A 21931-nucleotide genomic window follows, 5' to 3' on the forward strand; every position below is an offset into this window, starting at 1 on the left:
GGGGGCAAGTCGGACGCACAAAAAATGCAACAGGATGCATTTTGTGTGCCCGAGCGCACATTACAAAAAAACGCATGCGCATACAAACGTGTACAAATGCATGTGTATGCACACCCATGTAACAGATATGGGGAAAAAAACGCATGCTTTTTTTGCGCTAAAAAACAGCGCAAAAAAAACGCAAGTGTGAAACCAGCCTGAGCCGGTAGCTGACGTGGTGGTAGGTCCCACAGGTTATTGCGCAGCCGCCAACCCATAATGGAAGAATTGAACACTCTAGCGTCTCCAGTTCTTCCATAAGCCCCAATGTCTACAATTATAAACTTGTAGTTACTGTCAACCAGAGCCAACAAAACTACAGAAAAATATTCTTTATAATTATAGAATTGGGGCCCTGAGTTCGGCGGCTTACGCACACGGATGTGCTTCCCATCCAGGGCTCCAATACAATTGGGAAATTGGCAGTGCAACTCAAATCCCCTGGCAATCCTCAACCAGTCTACTATCTTGGGCTCTGGCATGAGCAGATGATGAACTCTGGACCAGATTTCCGAACATGTAGCACGAAAGATGCCGAATATTGTCAATCGCCCAATCAAGAACTCCAGATGGAGTGCTGCATAAGAAAGGCCAGTTGAGAGGAACCTACAATTAAACAAATGTAGAAAATATATACATTGAAATACATGCTCAAGGATGCACACATTACATATAGATCACCAGAACATTGTGTAAGTAAGAAGCTAGGTGAACAATACATATACACATGTACCACGGCTAGGTAATGTGGAATAACACATCAAAGTCTCCTAACTTTTAGAGCATATATTTCTTACCAATTCATAATGCTTCTTGGCAAAAAAGGGGTTACTGAGAAGAGAGAGAGAGGATTCAGAAAGATATAAATAAACTGGAGAAGTGGGCAGCAACTAACAGAATGGTTTTTAACAGGGAGAAATGCAAAGTACTACATCTGGGCAATAAAAATGAAAAAAGCATATACAGAATGGGAGGAATAGGGCTAAGTGACAGCACATGTGAAAAAGACTTGGGTATACTAATAGATCACAGACTGAATATGAGTCAACAGTGTGATGCAGCAGCAAAAAAGGCAAATGCAATTCTAGGATGTATTAACAGAAGCATACAGTCTAGATCACGTGAAGTCATTATTTCCCTCTACTCCTCTTTGGTCAGACCTCATCTGGAATATTGTGTCCAGTTTTGGGCACCACATTTTAAAAAAGACATCAACAAACTGGAGCAAGTTCAGAAAAGAGCGACCAGAATGGTGACCGGTCTGCAAACCCTGTCTTATGAGGAAAGGTTGCAGGATTTGGGAATGTTTAGTTTGCAAAAGAGAAGACTGAGAGGAGACTTAATAGCTGTCTACAAATATCTAAAGGGCTGTCACATTGTAGAAGGATCAACTTTATTCTCATTTGCACAAGGAAAGACTAGAAGCAATGGGATGAAACTGAATGGGAGGAGACACAGATTAGATATTAGAAAAAACTTTTTGACAGTTAGAGTGATCAATGAGTGGAACAGGCTGCCACGAGAAGTGGTGAGTTCTCCTTCAATGGAAGTCTTCAAACAGAGGCTGGACAGACATCTGACTGGGATGATTTAGCGAATCCTGCTTTGAGCAGGGGGTTGGACCAGATGGCCCAGGAGGTCCCTTCCAACTCTACGATTCTATGATTCTATGACAGAATTAGTTGAGAAAATAATCATCTACATACATTCTGTAGCTGAGAAATACATACCGTAACGTAAGGAGAAGGCGCTCCTCCGCAGAGATACATTTGCGCATCCGGGTGTCCTGGAAGATGATCCCTGGGCGCACTGTCTCCAACAAAACATCAAGGGTAGAAACGGTCATCTGACAATAGAGGAAAAACTTGTCAGGATGTGTCCTCAGAGCTGCCTAAAGCCTGTGAAAATGGCCTTTATTGAGGCGTTGTCTCAAATGCGGATGCACCCACATGAGTCTCCTCCTCCTCGGATCCACAATCACTGGGTATGGGTGGCCAAAGCACCTGGACAAAACCCAGTTGAAGAGAACACGGTCAGTTGGGGTGAACTGAAGTGTGTCTGACATGTTTGCTAACAACCACCAACACAAGCACAGCACCAAAATGGGCAGATTGGAGGCTGCCACCTGATTTTGAGGCAATAAATAGGGTTGGTGCTTATGATTTAAATTATGTGCAGGCCTCAAAACCGTTAAATGTCCATTTTGCAAGGTTGCGAGAAAAAAACAGTATACGGATCACATACGGATTACATACGGATGCTTACATGAGAAAAATACGCGGCCACACCCTGACAATGGATGACATACGGAGCACTATTTAGGGACCATTTATGCGTATTACGGCCGTACAGTACGGTCCATATTTTTCTACCTTGTGTGTGACTCCAGCCTTAGAGTCTGACTGATTGAGTCTGTGGACAGGAGGCTTTTATAAAGGTGACTATGTAAGACAGCTGTCTTTAATGCAGGTAACGAGTTGATTAGGAGCGTCTAACTGGTCTGTAGGAGCCAGAAATCTTAATGGTTTATGGGGATCAAATACTTATTTCTCACTGCAAAATGCAAATAAATTTATATAATTTATACAACGTGATTATCTGGATTTTATTTTTGATATTCTACCTCTCAATGTTAAAATTAACCTACACTTAAAATTATAGACTGCTCACGTCTTTGTCAGTGTGCAAACTTACAAAATCAGCAAGGGATCAAATACTTATTTCCTTCACGGTATATCTTCTGTGTTAGTGCTGTATGTGGAAGCAAGGTAATGTAAGGCTATGTACTGTAATATACGTCTTCTCTTCCTCGCTCATTCCTCCTGTGCAGGTTCTTGCAAGCTGAATGACCGCTTTCAAGCAGTGACAGTAATGCAATCTACATGATGTCTTCTACCGGGTAAAGTACAGGACTCCTGATCTTACTTTGCTTTCCTAGTGGAGTAGGCAGCAATCACGACACAGCAAGTTACTACTTCATTGTGACTCATTGGAAGCATGTGGGATTTTATCATTTGGTTGCTAAGGGGTAATGTTTCTCTTTGTGGAGAGTGACAAGCCTGGCATGGCATGTCAGAGAGAGGAGACTTACCTTATATATTCATGTATAGTCTGAGATTTTCAGCACTTTTTTTTGTGCTGAAAACGTCCCCCTCGGCTTATACACGAGTCATTGTCCAGAAAGTCGGTGGGGGAGGAGGAGCGGCGGAGCAGTGGCAGGAGCCGGGGGCTGTGGTAACTGTGCCGCTGCTAAAGAGAAATGAACATTCATTTCTCCTATAGCAGTGACAGCTGCAGCCGCCTTCCAGAAGACATCATACTCACCATCCTCTCGCTGTCGCTGCATCTCCATTGTTCCCGGCGCAGGCAGCTCTTCCTGTGCTGAGCGATCACATGGCAATGGTAATGAATATGCAGGCGTCTCCACTCACATGGGCGTGGAGTGAATATTCATTACCTTAATGAGCAGTGCCATGTGATCGCTCAGCACAGGAAGCGCTGCTGAAGGCCGGAAAGAGGTGCTGCGAGGGCACGCTGGAGGAGGGGGAGTAAAATGTTTTTGTTTTTTTTTGAAGCATGCATACCAGGAAAGGAGGGGGTGAGCCATGCATACAACACGGGACCGAGGGAGCCATACATACAACTGCGGGACCGGGGGAGCCATACATACAATGACGGGATGGGGGCAGCCACACATACCAGGATGGGGATGAGGGGACAATGCATACCCGGCTTATACTCGAGTCAATAAGCTTAGGCAGTTTTCCGTGGCAAATTTAGGTGCCTCGGCTTATACTCTAGTATATACGGTATATGCCATGCATTCTCTGGGAAATTAAATATGCAAATTACCTTTCAGAGAGAGGACTAGAACTCTATTGCCATCTGGCTTGTCGCTCTCCACAAGGAGAAACGTAACCCCTTAGGTCCCAGTCTTAAGCCTCTTACCCAGCCAAATAAGATCTTATAGTTTGCACTGATGAGGGGCAATACCCCAAAAACACTGTCTGCAAGTTGAGCTTCTGGTTTGACTTTTTCCTAAGTCATATGTAAAGTCTCAGTAAAGCAGTGGTCCCCAACCTTTTTTGCATCAGCGACCGACTTCAAGCAAGACTATTTTTCCATGGCCCGGCAGCGTGGGATGGGACAGGAGTGGGGCTTTGGTCATATGGGGGCGGGGATATGGAGAGGGTTGGAGTTTAGCGCATACTTATCATTTAATTATTGTTGAATCTATTTTTATTGAAAACAGAAAAACAAAAATAACATACAAGATATCAAGCTGTACACCCTTCCGTATAAGGTCACAATATAATCATCCTCGTATAAGACCTTAACTCTGTCTGAAATGGAGGCGCATAATGTCCCGTCAGGATGAGTGTTGGTCTAAGGTTCTTATACACCACCATGTACAAGGGTCGATTCAAGTAATTGATATTATACAAACAATCGTTATATTACTTATATTCAAAAGATCAAGTTGGAGGGATGACCCACATCCTCAAGTATCATCTGATACAATGGTAGAATGTAATGATCAGATGCTAGAGACATTAAGTATAAACAGTCAAAGTAACATCATTACAGGTTTCAACCTAGGTGTACTCTAGAAAAAAAAGAAAGAGAAAAAAGGAGACAAGTAAGGGCATAAAAGAGGGTAGGTGGGAAGGATGAGGGTAGAAGAATTTCCTCAAACCCAAAAAGGGGTAGGGGCAGAAGGAGGGGGGGGGGAGCGGATACCGGAGTTCCGTGCCGACCATTATGAAGCCTCCTCAACCAACTGAGATAGACCAGTAGTTTCCCTGAACATGATCCAATTATCATTTAATTATAACATTTATGAATTTGTGAATGTGACTCAACTCACCATAGGTTTAGAATGAGTGAGAGCAGCGGGCTTGTTTGCCTGGATCAGTGGGAGCACTGGGCTTGTTTCCCTGGATCAGTGGGATCACTGGGCTTGTTTCCCTGGATCAATGGGAGCACTGGGCTTGTTTTTCTGCAACAAGAGGGTCCCATCTAGGGGTGATGGGAGACAGCGAGGCATAGTGGGTCCCTAACGCTGAAAGATGGCTACTGCTACTGATGACAGTCACTGCTGATGATGATTGGAACTTACAAGGAAATGGAGCATTGAACACTTAAAAAAAATTGTACTGGAGTACTGTATATATAAAACTGGAGAAAAGGAGTCAAGCAAATATATATGTATAATATTACATATACATTTTATTAATCCATAAAAAGACACACATGTGAGATACAGGACATGTAATATAAAGTGGAATAATCAAAGGGTAAATTGTCCTGGAACAAAGATAAATTCCCACGACAGGTACAATGTAAATGGCCAATCATAGCAATGACATTAGGGTACGTAAATGTGTCATGTGTATAGTAGCTAAATTATTATATGTACTAAGGTGTACAATAGTGACACGAACCGCAGACCACCGCAGAACTAAGGTAACCAAATAATCTCATGTAAATGCTGGCATGTTTATCATGCATACAGTCACTGCAGGGGTGATAATCCCCATTAAGACGGTACTATCTTCTTACAATCTAAATAAGAATTGCCCAAAGTAAAAGCAGTTGGCTGTAAATATCACTGCCACCTTCAAAGAAGAACTGCGGTGTGCTGCAGACCTGACATGTCAAAGTAATACTAATATAACATGGGTGATATATTGCACTATGCCCACACACGACTAAAAAATCGGCACATACCCATCATGTCCAAAGCCTGTCGCAGGTCAGGAGCCCCTACGCGCGTTTCGCGGTATAATCCCGCTTCCTCGGGGGCGTGGCTGAAACATTAATTCCAACCCCTATATATCCGGTAGTATCAAGTCACTTGGCCATAATAAGCCAATAGTGGAAGACAAACTGGCACATGCGCACCGCGGTTGGATGACGCTACATCCCGTCAGCGATCACCAAGTGCGCCGACGTCACCCGGGGGCGGCCGGCGCCTGGCCGTCACCCCGGCAACGCCAGAGACACAAGGAAGGAATCCAAGCGCGCTGACGTCACGTGTGGGAGGTCAGCGCCTGACCGTCACCAGAGCAACGCAGCAAACACTCGGAGACCGCCGCAGGGCATAGAGCACCCGAGCGCAGTGTGATGACAATGTCGCCTATATAGGTAACACAAAGTGGAATCATTGTTCCAATTTATGTAAATGCATAAATAAATAACCTCAAATAAAGGCCAAATAATTACAAAAATATAGGCATCAATTCAAAAGTGACCAACAATAGCATTAATCAACATGAAGACAGTATATATAATAATTCCAAGTATTTTCTTTCTTCTCATTGATTTCTCTGAGTTTTCTTCAAGGGCATGATATATAGCTCAGTTTGCCAACACTCGCATAGATATGGATCTGGATGTTGATAACTATGAATAACATATGTACCTGGACATATAAAACAGAACATGTCAAGATGGAAAAGTGAAAATTAAAAACAAATACGTCACCATGTGCGTGCACATGAAAAGTGCGCGCACATGTGTGCACACTATGTATAAATCCTAGTATGGAGTACTGTATATGCTGTGTATTTTTTAATCATGGTGTTAGGCTACTTTCACACTTGCGTTTTTTTGCTGCTCGTTTTTTGCTGTGCGTTTTTTTGCGCACACAAACGCATAAAAAAAGCGTCATGCGTTTGTGTGCGTTTTTTTGCGGGTTTTGGTGCATTTTTTAAAAAACGCATGCGTTTTTTGCGCATACGTGCGCATTGCAATGCGCACGTATGCGCACCCATATACTTTAATGGGTGTTTTGCTGTAAAAAAAACGCATTGCGTGCACATGCGTTTTTTTGGGGCAAGTCGGACGCACAAAAAATGCAACAGGATGCATTTTGTGCACCCGAGCGCACACTGCAAAAAAACGCATGCGCATACAAACGCGTACGTGCGCATATGTATGCGCACATATGCGCACCCATGTTAAAGTATAGGGGAAAAAACGCATGCTTTTTTTGCGCTAAACAGCACAAAAAAAACGCAAGTGTGAAACCAGCCTTAGAAAATATGACAATATAATCCCCCCATGTATAGCAAGATGGTCACACACATATAATACCCCATGTATAGCAAGATGGTCCCACACATATAATCGTCCCATGTATAGTATGAAGGCCCCATAAAGTACTGATTGATATATATACACCGTATATACTCAAGTATAAGCCGACGTGAGTATAAGACGAGGCACCTTATTTTGCCATGGAAAACTGGGTAAGCTTATTGACTCGAGTATAAGCCGGTTACGCATTGTCCCCTCATTTCTATCCCGGTATGTGTGGTTCCCCCCTTCCTGTCCAGCTCTGTGTGTCTCCCCCTGTTGTATGCATGGCTCCCCAGGTCCCATCTTGAATGCCTGGCTTGGCTCCCCCCCCATCCTTGTATGCATGGCTTCCCCGGTCCCATCTTGTATGCATGGCTCTGCTACCCCCATCCTTGTATGCATGGCTCCCCTTTTAGAATTGCTGCTTTCAATAGGTGGCGCTAGAGATATAGTACTTTTCCTCTCTGCAGAGGCAATTTGTATAAATTATTTGGTTACAAAACTCTGCTTCAGTAAAGGTTAAAATTTCTGACAGGCCAAGTGTGGTCACTGAGGGAAGTACAGCTGCAACCTGCGAAAATATTAATGCCTCTTTCTCACTGGGGTCTGCTGGCACACATACACTCTGATTGAAAACCAGGGAACACACAAAACATTTCTGTGGAAAGCTGATAGACTCCTACACAACTCATAAAATCTTTAGTTACAGTTGTGCTCAAAAGTTTACATAACCCAGCAGAATTTTTGCTTTCTTGGCCTTTTTTCAGAGAATAAGAATGATAGCACCTGATAACATGCACAGAAGTTGACACACTAGAGGTAACATCCTCACCTGTGACCTGTTTGCTAGTAATCAGTGTGTGTGCATAAAAGCTGAGTAAGTTTATGGGATCCAGACAGACTCTTGCATCTTTCATCCAGCCTCTGACATTTCTGGATTGTGAGTCATGGGGAAAGGAAAAGAATTGTCAGTGGATTTATGGGAAATGGTAGTTGAACTGTATAAAACAGGAAAGGGATACAAAAAGATATCCAAGGAATTGATAATGCCAGTCAGCAGAGTTTAAACTGTGAGTAACAAATGGAAAATCAGGGGCTCTGTAAAAACAAAATCACGGTCAGGTAGACCAACAAAAATTTCATCCACAACTGCCAGGAAAATTGTTCAAGATGCAAAGAAAAACCCACAAATAACATCAACTGAAATACTGGACTCTCTGAAAACTAGTGGTGTGGCTGTTTCAGGATGCACAATAAGGAGGCACTTGAAGAACAATTGGCTGCATTTGTCACAGGTCACAGGTTTGGTTGTTACCTTTAGTACCCATTCAAAACCATTTGTGGTTCTAGGATCGGTTCTAGGCCCCCTTCTCTTCTCCTTGTACACGGCACCTATTGGTCAAATAATCAGTAGATTTGGTTTCCAGTACCATCTCTATGCTGATGACACCCAATTATACGCTTCTCCTGACATCACGCCAGCGTTTCTAGAAAACACCGGCGATTGTCTAAACGCTGAAACTGAACCTGTCAAAGACTGAACTCCTTGTGTTTCCTCCCTCTACTAATGTACCTATACCCGACATTGCCATTTCTGTGTGTGGTTCCACTATTACTCCCCAGCAACTTGCCCGCTGTCTTGGGGTCATACTTGACTCCACGCTTTCCTTTGCCCCCCACATTCGATCACTGGCTCGCTCTTGTCATCTGCACCTCAAAAACATTTCTAGAATTCGACCTTTTCTTACTTTTGACTCTGCAAAAACTCTTAATGTTTCTCTTATTCATTCTCGTCTCGACTATTGTAACTCTCTTCTAATCGGTCTCCCTCTTACCATACCCTCCCCTCTCCAATCTGTCTTGAATGCTGCAGCCAGGATCATATTCCTCACCAATCGTTACAGCGATGCCTCTACCTTGTGCCAGTCATTACACTGGCTACCCATCCATTCCAGAATTCAGTATAAACTTATTACCCTCACCCACAAAGCCCTCCATGGCTCAGCACCAACCTACATCTCCTCCCTCGTTTCAGTATACCACCCTACCTGCGCCCTCCGTTCTGCTGATGACCTGAGGTTAGCATCCTCAATAATCAGAACCTCCCACTCCCGTCTCCAAGACTTTACACGTGCTGCGCCAATTCTTTGGAATGCACTTCCCAGGTCAATACGATTAGTCCCCAATCCCTACAATTTTAAGCGTGCCCTGAAAACGCATTTATTCAGACTGGCCTATCGCCTCAACACATTAACCTAATCTATCCCTGTGTGGCACAGCCAAAAGTTTTACCATAACCAGGTTCCCCGCATCATGTTCCCACATGCTTTATGCATCCATTAGCCCTCTGTGTCTGTACTGTAACACACTTAATATTATGGCTGGTCCATACAATCAGGGCAACTGTTACCACCCACCTTTCGTGTCTACCTCTTTCCTCATAGACTGTAAGCTTGCGAGCAGGGCCCTCATTCCTCTTGGTATTTGTTATAATCTATGTGATTATTGTTATGCTGTAATGTCTATTGTCTGTACAAATCGCGTCTGAAATGTAAAGTGCTGCGGAATATGTCGGCGCTATAGAAATAAAATTTATTATTATTATTAGTGTCAACTTCTGTGCATGTTTTCAGGCCAAAATCACCAGGGTATGTAAACTTTTGATCAGTGTCATTTGGATGTTTTGGGTTGTCATTATGATTTAAAAAGAGAAAACACAATAGTTTGACAATAAATGGCTCCACCCAACCACTAACCATGAGTGGAGAAAAAGTTTTGATGTTATCATTCATATTCTCTGAAAAAAAAGGCCAAGAAAGCAAAAATTCTTCCGGGGTATGTAAACTTTTGAGCACAACTGTATATGGAACTGAACATTCTGGGTCAAAAATGTTTGTTTACAAAGTTTACTGTTTTAAATTTTATCTCGTTAATTTGCATTAATTCAAGATTGCTATGAAGAATGATCATATGAATCGCAAAAAATTTTATTGTTCCTTGCCATAAGAATGAACTTAATCACCAAAAATTTTTTTGCACTGAATTTCTGCCTTGACATCATTTGAGTGATCCTCCCCTTAGCTCAGGAGAAGATGTTAACAAGGACAAGGCAGCTGATATCACTCTCTTGTGCTTATTGTATTCTATTATTTCTAAACACGGTGATTACTTTGCATCTCCGTTCATACTGCACCCACACACACAAATGATACACCATTTGAAAAGTAAACTTGCCCCCTTTAGCAAGAAAATAGCGAAACAAACCACACATCCACGATTTGATCACAAAATACAGTTTAAACATTAATTTTCATAAACCTGCAGTAAGGAAAAATGACCTGCAGGTGGCACCACACTACCCCAAAGCACGCTACAACAAAGCTGCTTACAGACGACACAAACAAATCCAAACATTTGCCTTGGGGGGCTTTCCAGCTTGCCGAACTGCTTGCCCAGACTATTTCAGCCAAATCGGAGGATTGCACACCTCACTGCAGGTGAGTCACATATGCAAACACATTTGTAAACATGCACTGCCTATTGAATTGCACACTTGCTCCGTTCATACTCCACTCACACAAACAAATGATACACCATTTGAAAGATCAAATGACCTGCAGGTGGCAGCACACTACCACAAAGCTGCTTACAGCCATCACAAACAAATCCAAACATTTGCCTTGGGGTCTTTCAAGCTTGCCCAAGTGCTTGCCAGCCTATTTCAGGCAAATTGGAGGATTGCACTTTTCACTGCAGGTGAGTTACATATGCAAACACATTTGTAAACATGCACTGCTTTTTCGGTGATTACTTTGTCCCACACACACAAATGGTGAGTTACATATGCAAACGCATTTGTAAACATGCACTGATTTTTCACTGTTTACTTCGCCCCACACACACAAATGATACACCATTTGAAAGGTAAACTTGCCCCCTTCAGCAAGAAAAGAGTCAAACAAACCACACATTCAGGATTTTATCACTAAATACAGTTTAAACACTCATTTTCATAAACCTTCAGAAAGAAACAATGACCTGCAGGAGGGACCTCAACCAGAAGACATTTTTTGGCCTCTACTTATCAAACCAATTTATTGTATTACCAATTTACATATATAAATACCTGTCTGTGTTCATCATCTCATGAAATACATTTATATTTGACCAGCTTGCTTTTTCTGAAATTGCGTGCGCCCCCGACGACCAATGTGCGAAAATTTTGCAAGGGCCAAGCTAGTTGAATTATAATAGCAAACTGGTTGCTCTAGAATGTGACTGTTGCTTGAAATCATTCATTGTCTTCTTCTGTTAACCAGGGTTACCTCCAAGAAAACATGTGCAGCCACCATTGCTTTGCATGAAAAGGGCTTTACAGCAAGGATATTGCCCCTAAAACAATTTATCGGATCATCAAGAATTTCAAAGCGAGAGGTTCAGTTGCTGTGCAGAAGGTTGAACGTAGGGAATAACCCTTCCCCAATTACAAATATATGGAAGCATTATGATCTAGTGTAATGGATGCTGAAGTTTGCGTTTACATCATTTTGACTGTTCTAAAAAAAATTTTGTTAAAAGCATCACTAATTCAGCCATTTCATCAAGAACATCAATATTCTCCTTTTTGATAGGTATAAAAAAAAAAAAATACAGATTAGTAAGTGATTCTACATAATTACCCCACAAAGTACGGGTTACCCTAGCTGTGCTGATGTTTATGCCGTGTAACGCTTATGGCTTTAGGATGCTTAGATGATCTTTTTCATTAACGTCAAGCTAGTCAGGTCTAACAATATTGTGGAGTGTGAAGGACTCGCCTGTAAATAGTTACAATACTAATGTGCTATTAACAGTGACCATACTGATGTTCTATAGCTAATGACTATAGCACGTATTATATTATTATATTAATTTACCGCTTAACGCTGCAGTACTGTTCCCATGTGAATTTATCACCCGGGGCATCAGAACTTGAACATTGACACTGTGCGCTGCTACAAAAATGTCCATTGCTTCTGAGTATCCCACCCATTATGATGGATTTTCTTCTAGGAATAAAGTGCATTATAGTCATTGAATCATGTCATTATTATGCTGCAGCCATTTATAGATGGATGAAGGATAAAATAAGGTTCTTATTAGCTGCAGCAAGTACAATGGCTCATTGATCTGTATTATCTAAGCATTTAGTCCTGTCCCGTTAAAAAATTATATACCAATATATATATTGGGTGGCGCTCATAGCAATCCGGCTATGACAACCATAGAGGTCTGCAAGAGACCCTAGGTTGTCATGCTGACCCATCAGTGACCCGTGATCATGTGACGGGGTCACAGATGGGCAGGATTTGTGATGCGCTTCCGGTAAACACCAGTTACATGCCGCTGACAGCTGCATTTAACTAGTTAACAGCCGCAGGTGGATCGCGATTCATGTTGCGAGCACATGTCAGTTGTTTATATCAGCTGACATATGGCCGGAAAGGTGCAGGCTCAGCACCGAAAGGGGTTAATGAATCGACAAGCTGTGAGTGCTGTATTACTCATGTATATGACATGGATTACTTTGCACACGTTCCAAACATGGTCATACATAGAAAATAAATGAGTCAAACCCACTGATTTTGGTGGAACTTGTCAACCACCTCATGAGGGTGCCCTCACTCTTTACTAATGTCAGACTACAATGTCAGAGGAAAGAAGGGAAGGCATGTTAGTATTCAACGTGGCTGATCCTTTTGTTTTCAAGAACAATAAGTCGTTACCAGAAGTGTATGTCAGTAGCTTACTGCCTTCTTTTCCTGTTGAGAACATGTGTATTGAGCCTCTTATGTATGGAGAGTCTGCTGAATGCTGCCTAAAATATATGGCCGCCTTTAAAGCTTTCAGAAAACATAATATCATTGTGATCCTTTGTATATTGTGTTTCTCCAAAAATAAGATAGGGACTTAGAGTCATGGCTGAAATTGTTGGTTCCCTTGAAAATGTTCCAGAAAATAAAGTATTTCTCTCCAAAAATTATTGCAATTACATGTTTTGTTATACACGTTTATTTCCTTTGTATGTATTGGAACAACAACAAAAACAGAAAATAAGGCAAATTAGACATAATTTTACGCAAAACCCCAAAAATGGGCCAGAAAAAATTGTTGGCACCCTCAACTTATTGGTTGCACAGACTTTGGAATATGTAACTGCAATCAATCTCTTCCTATAATCATCAACAAGCTTCTTACACCTCTCAGCTGCAATTTTAGACCTCTCTCCTTTTGCAAACTGCTCCACGTCTCTCATATATGAAGTGTGCCTTCTCCCAATAGCAGTTTTAAGATCTCTCCACAGGCGTTCTATAGAATTTGGATCCGGACACATTGGTTACTTTAGAACTCTCCCGCGCTATGTTTCCATCCATTTGTCACGCTCGTACACGCATACGTCCGGAGGACGACATAGCATATAAGTACAATGTGATGGAAAAAGGAGAGGGAGGCCAGAACGATTGGGATTTGACACCTCCTGACACAAACCTGTGCCTGTCCCTAAGCTTCCCTATTGCCCTTTGTGGGTCCTTGCCCCCCTGCTGGGGTCACGTGTCTAGGTCCTGACTGTTGCCTCTACTAACCCTGGCTAGTGCACAGGCCAGCAAGGATGCTAGCATCACCACTGCAGATGATACTACACAGGCAAAGAGACAAACATGGGACAGACAAAAGGATACTACTCAGCTCAGAATCTGCTGCTAAGCACCACAGCAGCAGGGTAAACGGCACCAGGATAACAGCGGCAATATCACCTTCACAGGTCAGTTCCACACACCTAGCTGGTCTGCATAGAATAAAACTCAATGACTGACAATCATTTAAATTTCAGCAAACCCAGAGGTGCCATGGATCCCTTAATGATTTGTAACCCCATTTCTGGGTGCTTCTTGAAGTATGTTTGGGGTCATTGTACTGCGTAATGAAACCCAGCTTTCTGACACTGGGCACTACATTGCAACCCAAAATCCTTTAGTAATCATCATATTTCATGATGCCTTGCAGTCAAGGCACCCACTGCCAAAGACAGCAAACTAACTCCAAAACATCTTTGAACCTTCACCATATTTGGCTGTTGTTTACCCACAGTTTTGGAAAGGTGCCAACAATTTTGTCCGACCTATTTTTGTAGTTTTATGTGAAATTAAGTCCAATTTGCCATTTTTTCCTCTTTTTTTTTTTGTTCCAATACACACAAAGCAAATAAACATGTAATTGTAATATCTTTCTGGGAGAAATGCTTAATTTTTCTGGACCAGCTTCAAGGGGGCAAACACTTTTGGCCATGACTGTGCATTCTTTTTTGCTCCAAAAGATGGATTAGGGCTTTTTTTCAGGGCACATCTTATTTTTTTTCATGAACAACAATCCACATTCAACAATTATTCAAATATGATAGTGTCATCACACACACTGAAAATACACATTTATACACACATGCACACAATGCACATATGGTACATACCAGCCTGTCTCTTCATTCGTTACTCTAGGCTCCTGCAGTTGAAGTATATTTGGAGACATCAAGGTCCCATAACCGTGATGTCACCAAAGGTCTTTTTAAGCACTCTTAACCTCAGAATAAAAATATGAGGGACCCTTAAAGAATACTGCAAAACTCTGCAAATTCTCAGAGCCCCATTTCCTTGTAAGGCCGTCCCTGCATTCCAGCCCGTCTCCTCTTTAGTTCCTCTAGACTCCTGTAGCAGTTAAAGGTCTTTTGGTGACGTCGTGGTCACATAGCTGTGATGTCACCAAAGGTCCTTAAGAAGTTTTATTTCGGAATAGAAATGTCGGTGTCCTAAGGGTGAGGGCCCTGGGCAGTTGACCAGTTTACCACCCCTTCACCCCCTTCTTCTAAACATCGTTTCTGACTGTAGCAAGGGCTTATTTTTGGGCTTTTATGTCGAGCATGCTCCAAAAATCCTTTAAAATTATGCTAGGACTTATTTTTGGGGTAAGTCATATTTTCGGGAAAACACGGTCGTTAAAACCCTGTAGTAACACTGCCATGGATATGCTAACCCCACAATATCTGTTCAAACTCACCGGTACAAAGACCGGTATATATTCTGTACGGCGAGTGAGCTAATCTCATTATTTATTTCATCATTAATATCCTCCTTTTTTTTTTAAAGAAAGAAACTCGACATAATCAGCCGTGTTAAACAAAGAAAGGAATTAATTGTGAGATTGTCATTGCGCACTTTCTATTTCTGCTTTTGTTTGAGGTTGTTACAGACGGCATGGTTTAATTATGTGAAATCATGCATCAGAAAACCAATGTGTTTTGTGTTATTCTTAGTTGAAAAATGTGTTTTCTCAAGCTGAAAGTGTATCTAGAGAGGAGTCATTAATTAGTAGCTAACGTTGTGCTGCCTTCTGGGTGCTCACAGAGTGTTACATGATATAAATGCTCTTTTCATTTTACTCTCCAGATTTAGATGTAGTTCCTTTCAGGTTACTATCACTACAGATTAATGTGTTCTGAAGTAGTGCTGGATATACACCTACTGTATCTACACACATGGCCAAAAATGGTGGTTTTCACAAAGTTTGCTGTTTTAGTGTTTTTAGATATTTTAGACAGATGTTTCTTTGGTTGCTGAGATACAGTTATAAGCGTTTTGTGATAAAAGTTTAACAACGTAACATGTACAACAATTTATGCAAAAACTCTACATTTATAGTGTTGTCCCTTATTTTTCAAGATTTCTGCATTTCGCCCTGACAGCTGGATCCAACCCTGACTGATGACAACCCATTCTTGTGTCGTCAGTGCTTGGAGTTTATCACAATTGCCGTCTATTTGTTGGTTGCCCCACCTTTTGAGGATTGTCCGAAGGTTCTCAATGAGATTAAGGCCTGTAGAGTCTCGCAATATGCCAGATTCCCAATTGCTGACAATTTGTATATGTAGTTTCCCAGAGGAGCATACAAGGCGTGTAAGTCTCCTCATCCTGGCATGCTTATAATTGTACATCTGGAAACCTAGAAACACCTGACTACAAGATTTATAAAGTGTCAGCAAACTTTGTGAAAAACAAAATTTGTGTCAGTCTTAAAACTTTTGGCCACAACTGTAATGTCTGTAGAGCTAAGACAAATAGCTTGAAGGTTTGCGCTCTTATGTCTTGTTTGCTTTAGGATTTAGTGAAACAGTTTCCTTGTTTCTGTGCATCATTGTACATAGTTGGCAGCAGAAGGAGTTACATGGACTTGTTCTGATCGCAATGTCTGTAACCATTGTCTCTTGGCTTTTTATAACCTGATTTATGATCAGATCACAGAAGATATTAATGTCTAGCACATGGACACATAACATTGATTCAGTCATAAAATACGACAAGAGTCAGGAGAGGCCAAGCATAGATAAAGCAACAGCCAAACGCACATCGGGGCTACATACCTTGCACCGTTTATCAGCATATTATATCAATCTCTTACATAATTGACAAGAAATAATTGTTCTTCTCCTGTCTTGTCTACAGCTTTTACCTATAGATTACCTATACCTTTGGGATTTGCTCGTTTACTTACCTTACCTATTATCTTAAATTTGGGACCTGTATTGATGTTTTAAAATTTTGTCTTTGTATTAATAAATATACACTGCTCAAAAAAATAAAGGGAACCCTTAAACAACAGAATATAACTCCAAGTAAATAAAACTTCTGTGAAATCAAACTGTCCACTTAGGAAGCAACACTGATTGACAATCAATTTCACATGCTGTTGTGTAAATGGAATAGACAAAAGATGGAAATTATTGGCAATTATCAAGACACCCTCAATAAAGGAGTGGTTCTGCAGGTGGGGACCACAGACCACATCTCAGTACCAATGCTTTCTGGCTGATGTTTTGGTCACTTTAGAATGTTGGTTGTGCTTTCACACTCGTGGTAGCATGAGACAGACTCTACAACCCACATAAGTGGCTCAGGTAGTGCAACTCATCCAGGATGACACATCAATACGAGCTGTGGCAAGAAGGTTTGCTGTGTCTGTCAGAGTAGTGGCTGGAGGTGCTACCAGGAGACATTCCAGTATACCAGGAGAAGTGGAGGGGGCCATAGGAGGACAACAACCCAGCAGCAGGACTGCTACCTCCACCTTTGTGCAAGAAGGAACAGGAGGAGCACTGCCAGAGCCCTGCAAAATGACCTCCAACAGGCCACAAATGTGCATGTGTCTGCACAAACGGTTAGAAACTGACTCCATGATGATGGTCTGAGGGCCCGACATCCACAGATGGGGGTTGTGCTCACAGCCCAACACCATGCTTGACGCTTGGCATTTGCCACAGAACACCAGGATTGGCAAATTCACCACTGGCGCCCTGTGCTCTTCACAGATGAAAGCAGGTTCACACTGAGCACATGTGACAGACGTGACTGAGTCTGGAGACGTCGTGGAGAGCGATCTGCTGCCTGCAACATCCTTCAGCATGACCGGTTTGGCAGTGGGTCAGTAATGGTGTGGGGTGGCATTTCTTTAGAGGGCCGCACGGTATTGGGCTGTGAGCATAACCCCCATCTGTGGACGTCGGGCACTCAGACCATCCTCATGCACAATTAAGCAGCGTCCAACTCTTGTCGTTTACTGATCGTCTGCACATACCCTAAGGATTCCAGTCCATATCTTGTAGTATGCAGCCAGTGTGCTGCTTTTAACCCTTAGTGAGCGCCTTATAGATGTCCTTGTTCAATATCCATTTAATGTTAACTTTAAACTAGTTCTCAGAAATCTGGTAATCAATTTCATTAGAAAGTCTATCAAACCTGTAGCACGTTCTGAGAATAGGCAGAATCATTGGATGTCACTTTGTACGCATTTTAGTGATCAGTCAAAGTGCAGGTCTGGACGTAGTGAAATATTTTTTTTGGCAAGGTCCTATTAAGTGTGATTTGTTATAAAGCATGTGTAAAGTGAATGTTTGACATTATTTCTTGGATCTGGCTACAACTGGCAGACTGCGTGTGACAATCCAGCTTCTGATAATTCTGGTACTGGATGTGAGTCCCTGGAATCGCCTGGAAGATTGAGTATTATGCGGGAGAATAACCCCCTTATGTTTATGGCTATGGACAATTTTCTTTATCATTTAAATGTGTTGAGTCAAATAGATTATCACCTGTCAGAAAATGACATCCAGTATCTAGACGTCCTCATTGATAATCTGAAAGGAGTCGTCTCAATGATTGTTACAAATTCAACCCCTCAATTCAATGCCTTGAATATATGTGTCCGACTGAAATCAATTTCAAACTACCCTAATGTGGGCTTTGTTTTAGTGAAACATTAGAAGTGATGGCATTAAAAGTCCATTTACTCTTCAAAATTATCATGAGCGAGTATTCCTAGGAACTGGTGAGGAGTGAATGTGCTCGGATAGGGTGTTAACTGAGCACTCTTGTGTGCTAATAGAGTATCTTTGGCGTGCTCGAATTCTATGTTCGAGTGGCTGCATGTCTCGTGGCCTAACAAACAGGCAAACCCTGCATGTGTTGCGGCTGTCGAACAGCCACGAAACATGAAGCCACTGCGACGCGAGCATTGTATTTGAGCATGCTGAAAATACTCTATTAACACTTGATCATGCTCCGATAACACCTTTTTCGGACACGCTCGCTCATCACTACTAGGAACACTTGTCTACTGTAATCTTGCAGTGTAAATAGGCTTACAGTCACCTGATGAATGAGAAAAATGATCATTTATCTGGTGAAATGATCTTTTGATTTGCACAAAAGATCATCATTCTTAGCAGCATGGTACAGTGTAAATGGACTTGCACTGTCGAGAGCAATGGCAGCCAATGTGCACTGAATGATCTTTTACAGATCTTTGCGTCCACATCGTTTAGCTCTGTCTGCCTGTGTATATAGGCTATTAAATAGTCTCCTCTCGTCTGGCCTTTTTGAAACCGATCGATCTCCGTCTTAGACCGGGGTCACACTTGCGAGTGTGATGCGAGAAAGTAGTGCGAGTCTCTCACATCAATACCCAGCACTGCCGCTGGCACTCGGGACCAGAGTGTCCGGCTGCATGTATTTCTTTGCAGCTGCACACCCCGGTCCGAGTGCCGGCGGCAGTGCCGGGTATTGATGTGAGAGACTCGCGCAAGTTTCTCGCATCACACTCGCAAGTGTGACCCCGGCCTTACTAAACTCTGCCCTCTCCAATCCATCCTGAATGCAGCAGCCCGAATGCAAACCACTACACGGGTGCCTCCACCCTGTGCCATTCATTGCAATGGTTGCTAACTCGCTGGAGAATACGATACAAAATTATCACTCACCCATAAAGCTCCGTTCCATTAATGACCTAGAATGAACATCCTCAATAATAAAACTCTCCCACTCTCATCTCCAAGACTTCTTGCGTGTGAAGCCAATTCTCTGGAAGGCACTACCCAGGAAAATTCGAATTCCCAATATCCACAGTTTCAAGCATACACTGAAAACACATTTCTTTAGACTGGCATATCATCTAACTATACTTGTCTAACTTTTCCCATTTTGCCCTTACAACCTCTTCCTCTGAATCTGGTCTATTGTATCATCTGTTTTTATAGCTTCCTTGCATGTAATAACACTTTATATTTGTACTTTTCACATAGAGGCTAGTAATCGGTTCATGCAGCATTATGTGCACACCCTATTTAATATATTGATGGCTGGACCATACACTACAAGCACTTTTTACCGTCTACCTTTTGTGCCTTCCCTATTTCCTCATAGATTAAAAGCTTGCTCCTCTTGGTATATGTTGAATTATGTGTTATTTTGTAATGTCTTTATTGTCTGTACACGTTCTTTTGAATTATAAAATGATGGGGCATATGTTGGCGCTATAAAAATAAAATCATTATTATTAAATATTTATTGATAAATAGCTGTTTCGTGCCAGCGGTCGGTGTCCGTTAAACTTAGGGGAAGGACTGCTGAACAATTCCAAGTGACGTCTACTACCTCTTGATACCAACAATATTCTTTTTTGTCTATTCTTAATCTGACCCATTGAAACCCAATATTGTAGTGTAAAAAAAATCCCTTTACCACTAGTTCTTTACAGAGTTGAACCTAGGGCCGCATGTCTCCTAAATTATCCTGGCTATATAGCTAGCCTGTCACGGACTTACTGCAACAGAGAGGGACCAGAAGACCGTGGTGTCTGATTCCACATACTCCTGCATTGATTAAAAGCACTTCACCATCATATTTTAAATAGTACAAGTTTCTGCCAGCAGTGCAGGGGTTAAATCTGTTCAGTTGAGAGTTTCTGAAGTTTTCCTGCTTTGATGATCTCAGCTGTTCAGTTTTGACCACTCCCCTCTGCTATATACAGTACAGACCAAAAGTTGAGACACACCTTCTCATTCAAAGAATTTTCTTTATTTTCATGACTATGAAAATTATAGATTCACTCTGAAGGCATCAAAACTATGAATTAACACATGTGGAAGTATATAACTAACAAAAAAAGTGTGAAACAACTGAAAATATGTCTTATATTCTAGGTTATTCAAAGTAGCCACCTTTTGCTTTGATTACTGCTTTGCACACTCTTGGCATTCTCTTGATGAGCTTCAAGAGGTAGTCACTGGAAATGGTCTTCCAACAGTCTTGAAGGAGTTCCCAGAAATGCTTAGCACTTGTTGGCCCTTTTGCCTTCACTCTGCGGTCCAGCTCACCCCAAACCATCTTGTTTGGGTTCAGGTCTGGTGACTGTGGAGGCCAGGTCATCTTGCGTAGCACCCCATCACTCTCCTTCTTGTTCAACTAGCCTTTACACAGCCTGGAGGTGTGTTTGGGGTCATTGTCCTGTTGAAAAATAAATGATGGTCCAACTAAACGCAAACCGGATGGAAGAGCATGCCGCTGCAAGATTCTGTGGTAGCCATGCTGGTTCAGTATGCCTTCAATTTTGAATAAATCCCCAACAGTGTCACCAGCAAAGCACCCCCACACTGTCACACCTCCTTCTCCATGCTTCACGGTGGGAACCAGGCATGTAGAGTCCATCCGTTCACCTTTTCAGCGTCGTACAAAGACATGGTGGTTGGAACCAAAGATCTCAAATTTGGACTCATCAGACCAAAGCACAGATTTCCACCGGTCTAAAGTCCACTCCTTGTGTTCTTTAGCCCAAACAAATCTCTTCTGCTTGTTGGCTGTCCTTAGCAGTGGTTTCCTAGCAGCTATTTTACCATGAAGGCCGGCTGCACAAAGTCTCCTCTTAACAGTTGTTGTAGAGATGTGTCTGCTGCTAGAACTCTGTGTGGCATTGACCTGGTCTCTAATCTGAGCTGCTGATAACCTGCAATTTCTGAGGCTGGTGACTCGTATGAACTTATCCTCCGCAGCAGAGGTGACTCTTGGTCTTCCTTTCCTGCGGCGGTCCTCATGTGAGCCAGTTTCTTTGTAGCGCTTGATGGTGTTTGCCACTGCACTTGGGGACACTTTCAAAGTTTTCCAAATTTTTCAGACTGACTGACCTTCATTTCTTAAAGTAATGATGGCCACTCGTTTTTCTTAGCTGCTTTATTCTTGCCATAATACAAATTCTAACAGTCTATTCAGTAGGACTATCAGCTGTGTATCCACCAGACTTCTGCACAACACAACTGATGGTCCCAACCCCATTTATAAGGCAAGAAATCCCACTTATTAAACCTCACAGGGCACACCTGTGAAGTGAAAACCATTTCCGGTGACTGCCTCTTGAAGCTCATCAAGAGAATGCCAAGAGTGTGCAAAGCAAAAAT

At 42.2% G+C, this 21931-nt stretch overlaps 1 protein-coding gene across 1 annotated transcript in view; it reads left to right on the forward strand.

Annotated features, from left to right (window-relative positions):
- PPM1L (protein phosphatase, Mg2+/Mn2+ dependent 1L) overlaps positions 1–21931 on the forward strand; it is a 286940-nt gene that overhangs the window by 42023 nt on the left and 222986 nt on the right. The window lies entirely within an intron of this gene.

Source organism: Dendrobates tinctorius, unplaced genomic scaffold (genome assembly GCF_039654945.1).
Source record: "Dendrobates tinctorius isolate UK_male_01 unplaced genomic scaffold, ASM3965494v1 ptg000060l, whole genome shotgun sequence".
NCBI lineage: Eukaryota > Metazoa > Chordata > Amphibia > Anura > Dendrobatidae > Dendrobates > Dendrobates tinctorius.